We start from the raw sequence: 7452 nt of genomic DNA, 5'->3' as shown, positions 1-7452 counted from the left end.
ATGTGTTGAAGTAAAATGTTATTTTCATTAATTCTGCAGCAAGATCAATACACTAATTCTCATCCAAGTTTAAGGCCTAGTCCTCAATTTTAAACCTGCTACCCTTAATTAAGCACATAAATTTAATATTGAATCGTTTGTCTGGCTGTTGCAGAAAGCTCCAAGTGACCAATTAAGATGCCCAGATGTGGGGAGGTTTGAGCTGCCTGACAAAAACCAAGTTGGAAAGTAAATAAATATTGATTTTTTTTTTCCTCCCCTAAATGCAAGAAGGCACCAGTTGCTCTAAATGTGTAGGGGCTTGATAATCTGCCCCACTTTTCACTTCCCCTGCTGTCAAGACCATCAGGAAATGGAACCTGTGAGGTGAACTCACAAGATTTGATGCCATCAAGTGGCTCAGAACAACCAGCACCGCCACCAACCACTGCTTTTTTATTATCTGCAAGTAATCAAAATTTCTGACATTCTAAAAGAAAACTGTAAATAGTTATTCTTACACACTGAGCATATTTTGAAAAATCAGCTCATGACCTTACTGTGGTGTGGGCATTTTTAAACACAAATACAGCTTGGGGCATAAAAATTCAAAAAGACCCTGGAAGGGTTTTATTATTACTTTGCAAGGAATATTTAAATCTTGTTAACACTTCCATTATATTTTATTTTCCTTGGGTTTTCCTTCTAGTGAAAAAAAGACATTTTCCTTCATCACTAGAAAACATAGACTGGAGCTTAACCTCCCACACAGGGCTTTAAAAGAGGGCAATATTTATATGTTCCACACTTCAAAAATGGCACATAACCAGGAATATTACAGAAGAGTAAAATCTGACACCTTGTTCCACTTTTGGTTGCGTATTCAACAGGAAATGTTCCCAGAGAGACTTCAAATTCCCTGCACTTTAATTAGAACATCATTTCTCACTGAGAAATGGCCAGCGAGTCAAACTCAATACTGGGAGCTCTCAAAACAAGCAATTTTATTAATTAAAAGCATTCCTGTGGATATTAAGTTCCACTTTGCCATTCTCACCAAAAAAAGCGTCAAAGCCATTTTGCAAAAGTGGTTTTGGAAGCCTAAATCTGAGCAGCTAAACAGAAAATGTAGTGGTTAAACTCGGAAATAACACCCATCGCTTGTCTCTGAGTCTCAGTGAGAACTCGAGTTGTGACAATACACCCAAGGGCCACTCAGCTTTTCCATCTGTACTGCACAGTCTCAGGGGAAAAAAAAAAAAAGTGATAGTTTCAAAAAAAGGACTCCTAAACCCAGTTCTTTTCTTTTAAAAACATTTAAAAACAGCTAATAATTGTTACCAACAATAATATGTGAGACGGTTTTCTGACTCCACAGAAGTGAAATGGCACCATCTAGTGACTCACACACGCCAGAAAGCCAAGTCAGGGAAGCTGTCACTTCTTTTACTTCCTCCCAACACTCCATAGTGAAGTTTGGAAACAATAGCAGAAGGAAATGTAAAAATAATCGTGAATGCTGGAACACTTGTGATGGAACAAGGACTTGAAAGTCAAGTATTTACCCGGGGATTATTTTTGTACCAAACTATTTACCTATTGTCTTCTCAAAATACTTTTGGAGGCACATACAGTACAAATGTAATAGTCCCATTCTACCTATCCAAACGTCCTTCCCAGGAAAGCCAAATGCTTTTTAAGCAGTGGCAACAGTGGCTTGCTAAGGAGTTAATGATAACACACACAGCTGTCAAAATTTATGAAGAAAAATCGAGTCACTTTGGATGCACCTCGTTCTTCGCTGATAAAATCAAGTCAGGCAGCATCCCCTCCAAGTAACAACCACACATCATATTTGCACAGGCACCATGATCCTGCAAGTTCCCTGACTCACTTTTCCAGCAGACTGCCCGAAATCTGCCAGCACAGACCATTTCTGAGCTGTTTTTACAGCACTAAACTTTAGCTGCTTCTGTACAGATTGCACATGTTTCGTGAAAATCCTCTAGGAATTCATCCACTAGAAAAATACAGACCAAAGCTAAACTGTTCTCTACGGTTTAGATTCTTCTCCTCTGTGATTTTCTTAAGGGAATATATTGAAAAAAACCCCTTAATAATCCTTCTTTCGACACCAAGTCATGTGCCCTCTGCAGGACTGTCGAGGAGGGCTTTTCCTTTCGGGATTGCTACACAAAAAGGGAAAGAGCAAAGGAAGTTGTGCAGATGTTTTTCACCAGTTTCCCCTTTCACTCTTTGCTTTCTGTGTGCATTTAATAAATACAAAGATCAGTCTCTTGCTTTGCCAGAAAAGCTGGGTCTCTAGGAAACCCCCCCCACTCTGCACTGCTGCTGCAAACCTCCAGCAAGGACAAGGGGAAAACCTCATCAGGAAAATCCCAGAAGAGCAAGCTGCCAGCAGCTCCTACAGGCCTGGACCATAGTCCAAGAACATACAGATAAAATCCTTTCTGGGTATTCCTAGGACAGGCACCAGCTCAAAGGGTTTCATCCCCTAACTTGGACAACCGCAGCTGGCCCAGATCAAATGATTTCTCCATTTCTATGAATGACTTCACCACACAGATCCCTCTTTTAGCTCCAGCAGAGCACAGAAAGATGTATTTGAACAGACTGCCCTTCCTCTTTCAAAACTGATTTCAGCCCAAGCTGAAGTTTCTTCCTGCAAGGAAGGTTTTCAGCTGACACGGGAGAAATGGGACTCCTGTCACCAGTCTGTTGGGAACACCTGCAGAGCTCACTTTAACTTTTTACACAAACCTGGACAATTTTCAAAATGTGTTCTTTTTAAAAAAAAACTTCACTTGCAAATACAAGGGATATAATTAATAAAAATTGTCACTTGTTCCAGCCATCACAAACACAGTGGAAGTCCACAAACTCCCATCTGAAATTATGACTTTTCCAAACTCAGCTACAGACACGGTCATGGGAATGAAACAGCAAATACTTCTGCTAATAAAAATCAGTAAAATAAAGAAAAGACATGTATCTTCTCATTCTAAAATTTTCTATGAATACCCTGAAGGAAAAGGCATGCAAATAATCCAAGGAGAAAACATGAACAAATATGCCACTTTAGGAGTAGCTGTAATTTGTCTTTAAGTTGGTTGGACTAAATTTTTGAAACACTAATTCATCTCGCTGAGTTACATAATTAAAGAGACATAAAGTAAACTGCTCCCTACAATTAAAAGGGCAAAAGATACTTTTTTCTACTTAAGGCCTAAGAACAAGGGACTTCACTAACATTTAAAGTTCAGGACACTGCATGTCTCAAAAAAACCAACCCAAAAAAACCCCCAAAAAAACCCCCAAAAAACCAGCAGGAAATTTCATAGGAAAACTTGATAAATTAATTATAAATTCTGTTTTAAATTCTCTTCCTTTCCAAAAGGTGGCCCATCCTAGGGCAGAAAGTTCTAAGGTTAACTAATAGAGTCAACCCTATTAGTTGTGTTTGATCTCCAGTTTGCATCATAGAAACAAACTTCAAAATTAAAGTTCATGAGTTTTATTATTTGCTTTAAGACTCCAATTATTTCATTTTCTATTATTGAAACTAACTCTTGAGAAATTATGTTGCCATGGGAGAACTGCTGATATTGAATAGTGGTGTATATATAGATATATTTTTTTTTTCCAATATGATTCTACACTTCAGCAACCTTCAGAGAGTAAGAAATATCATATGATTTACTTCAAAATCTGTCACAGGTAAACCAGAACAGTTCCTGGAGCAGCACAGAAAACACCACTCCAAAGACGAGCACATTTATTTTTGCACACTGATGCTCAAGGGCTCCCACCAATCTGCACAGCAACAAACCACACACAGGAGGAAAGCAGGGAGAGCAGCCAGATGAATCAAACGCAGGGGGGAAACCCAGAAAACTCTTACTCATATTGCTTTTTGCATTAGCATTTGAAATTCCTAATAAGGATCTCCACGAGGCAAATAAATTGGTTAGAGATTTACAGAGCAAACACCACAAAAGAAGCACATGCTAAAGAAGAGAGCATTTCCCATGGCAAGAAAGTGTTTTTTAATTTCAAGAGAAATTCAAACTAGCAATTTCGCCCTCTGATGCGGACGGGGTGGTTAAAAACCAGTTAAATAACCCTGCCCATTTATGCAAACTACGTTACAAGTGGAAGAGGAAGGACTACCAGCATAATTACACCTTGTAAGAAAACACAGAAAAGCAGGGCCAGCTTCTAGAAGGACTTCTGGTTAAGTGCGTTTTCTAAGGTGGTTTTACGGTTCTCGGGAATACCTGTGGGACACCCCGGTGGGACTCCCCGGTCCCCCCTCAGGGCACAGGCCGAGCTCCGCCACAGCCCCGGGGGCGCTGCCGGCCGTGCCCTTCCCTACCCAGCCCGGGGAGCTCCCTCGGGAACGCCCCGGGAGCACCCAAACCTCGCTGACCTCCACACGAAGATCCCGGTGTTTTCCCTCAGGCACAGCAGGGCGCTGGGGACGTTCGTGGCCACGGAGGATCGCTGAGGGGAGCCCGGGCCGAGCTCCCGGGGCAGACGTTCCACAGCCCCCTCAGCCCTCGCCGGGGCCGGTGAGAACCCGAGCGGCGGCCCCGCAGGAGCGTCTGAGGGGGGACCGGGGCGGGAGCCGCGGGCGCCATCTCAGGGAGGCGGCTCGGAGCGCCCTCAGCCACGGCCGCCTTCGCGGGACTGCCCTGCCCCGGGTGTGAGGCTGGCGCCGGCAGGCGAGGAGGGCGCGGGAGGGCTGAGGGGTCGCGCTGATCCTCCCGGGATGGCTGAGGGATTTCGGTGATCCCCCCGTGAGGGCAGAGCGATCTCGCCGATCCCCGCCAGGAGGGCTGAGGGGTCGCGCTGATCCTCCCGGGATGGCTGAGGGGTCCTCCGTGATATCTCCCCCAGGATGGCTGAGGGGTCTCACCGATTCCACTGTGAGGGCAGAGCGATCTCGCCGATCCCTCCCAGGAAGGCTGAGGGCTCTCGGTGATCCGCCTGTGAGGGCAGAGCAATCTCTCCGATCCCTGCCAGGAGGGCTGAGGGATCTCGGTGATCCCCCCCGGGATGGCTGAGGGGTCTCGTTAATCCCCCCCTGTGAGGGCAAAGCGATCTCGCAGATCCCCCAGGAAGGCTGAGGGATCTCACTGATCCCTCAGAATGGACACAAAGAAGTGAAAGGGCTCCAGGGTTTGTTCCTCCCCTCAGACTGAGGGAGTAGCCCCAGCGGTGCCCCAATTTCAAGTACACTTACCCGTGCTGTTCAGGAAAACTACACACAAACAGTATTTAAGACACGCGTGGTCGCCTTTTCCCCCTGTGTTTTATTGGTTCAGCGCATTAAATGTGAGGTTTACAAAGTCACTGCGTGGTGGGTGAGGAAGCTCAGCAGCAGCGTTTGGCAGCGTTACACAGGGACAGAACTTGTTCAGCCTTCCTGGAGAAGTTCTGTCCTTCATCTAGAACACATACCAGAGCTAGTTAGTTCCTATGGTGCCTGGAGAGGAAAAACAAACAAACAAAAAGTATAGTAAGGATCAATATGAAAATAAACATTCAACTTTTCTTTGCAGATGAGCACACTGCATACAAAAGTATGTCTGCAAATAAGGATGCAACTGAGAAGTGCCAGCGTGGCAGCCCTCAGTCCCACCAGCTGCTGGCCAAGGTGTGTCACAGCAGCATCACCTCTTCGTGCTGCTCTGCAGAGGTGTTAAACCAGGGCAGAAAGGTCAGTGAGCACGAGGGTAACATCCCACAGAGAAATCAAACCCCATTTTGAAACAAGTCCACCCATCCGAGACACCAGTGCCCAACACAAGGCCCTGGGCCACCAGGCAGGGCTGTGTCACGGACACCTTCGGAGTGGTGGCACAAAAGTCACAACAGCAGCAAGTCATCTCAGTCATCTACTCAAGGGAGGTATTTAAGACTAAGTAGGGTGAAATTAGTGAGTGTTTACAGAGGTCTGGGTCGCCTTGAAGGCAGTACAATGTATTCAGCAGCAGAGTTTAAGTTACACACATTTTCCCCAATTCATTAAACCTGTTAATTCCTCAGATGGGGAAAATGTTCATATCCTCCTCTAAACTTTCAACTTTATTTCACAAACCGAATGAACATTATGTACTGAATATGTGCTCAGAGGAGTTTGTGGAGCATTTGTTCACAACAGCAGCTTACTGCTGATGTGCTCTGCTGAAAACAGTAAAAAATGTTTGAAGCAACTACAACACATCCAAGGGGGCTCCAGCTTTTCAGTACGTTTTGCATTCCATGCCATGCCCTTTCTTTAAACCTCCAGACGGCAGGAATAACCTTGCACAAGATAAAAGCTGCATTTCCGTATCTCTTGAAGATCAGAATCTTTCTAAACAAAAAGTATTTTGAAATCTTGTATTGATGACTTTGGTATTATTCCAGAACTCTAAAAAGCCAAGCTGGCAAAAGAGTAATTAATGAAACAGGCCATTTAAAGCTGGATACATTCGACATGTGTACCAACAACTCGCCTCTGATCTACAAGTGTGCAGTATTTTATTGTAATTGCTAGTCTGCAACCAAAAATAGACCCAGGAACTGTAATAAATCACCATTTTCATGCAGTGTAAGTATGCCTGCTATTTCCTTTTAACAAATGCAGAATGCAAATGTACTTAAAATGTCACTAACTGCTGTGAGAACCCAAGGGCTGCTGAGCATCTGAACCCACTTCAGATCAAGCAAGATAATGTTTAAACAACTGGTCCTAGCGCAGCAAACTTGTCTGCCTGAAGCAGTCTGAACACAACCACCAACCCAACCAAACCCAAGAAATAGTGGAGTGTAACAAGAATGCAACTCCAGCTTTCTGCTGCTTAGGGTAAAGAGAAAGCACATCCTTTTAGCTAAATACAGCTTATTAAAGGAACACGTAGGAAGAACACAGTTCAGAAACTCTTTGTCATCCACGTGTTTCCCACTCATTCCTCAGGGTGCCCACTTGGGTGTCTCAGATACTCCTCTGCTTTTGTCCTGGGCAGACAAAACCATTCTTTCCTTATGCTGGCTGATTTTGGTACCAATTGTAGCTACTGCCAAAGCACAGTAACTTTACCAACAGCTAACAAATATTTGTCCAATCCCTCAGTATTCAGTGTTGAGGGAAGGTGGACAAACAATATTTGCTGTATTGATTCATGCTATTTGTGCCTCAGGTTACTTCAGTCATACCTTTAACTTGGTGCTCATTTAAAGCAACATCAAAACAGAAGATGTTAACAGCTTAGTTCAGCAGATAATTCTTAATCAAATTGGAGATTGTGTCTCATGACACCTTTGTGGCCACTGCCCAGAAATGACTTTAAAGGGTATTTCACAACATGAAATTCCTGGAAAAATGGTTTCTTAGGGAACTGAAAGTCATCAAAATAACAGATTTAAGCAATCACTACAGGAATAAGGGATTTTTCAGGACAACTC

This window comes from Myiozetetes cayanensis, unplaced genomic scaffold, assembly GCF_022539395.1.
Source record: "Myiozetetes cayanensis isolate MyiCay16 unplaced genomic scaffold, myiCay2020 scf14, whole genome shotgun sequence".
NCBI lineage: Eukaryota > Metazoa > Chordata > Aves > Passeriformes > Tyrannidae > Myiozetetes > Myiozetetes cayanensis.
Note: the sequence above shows the minus strand (reverse complement) of the source record.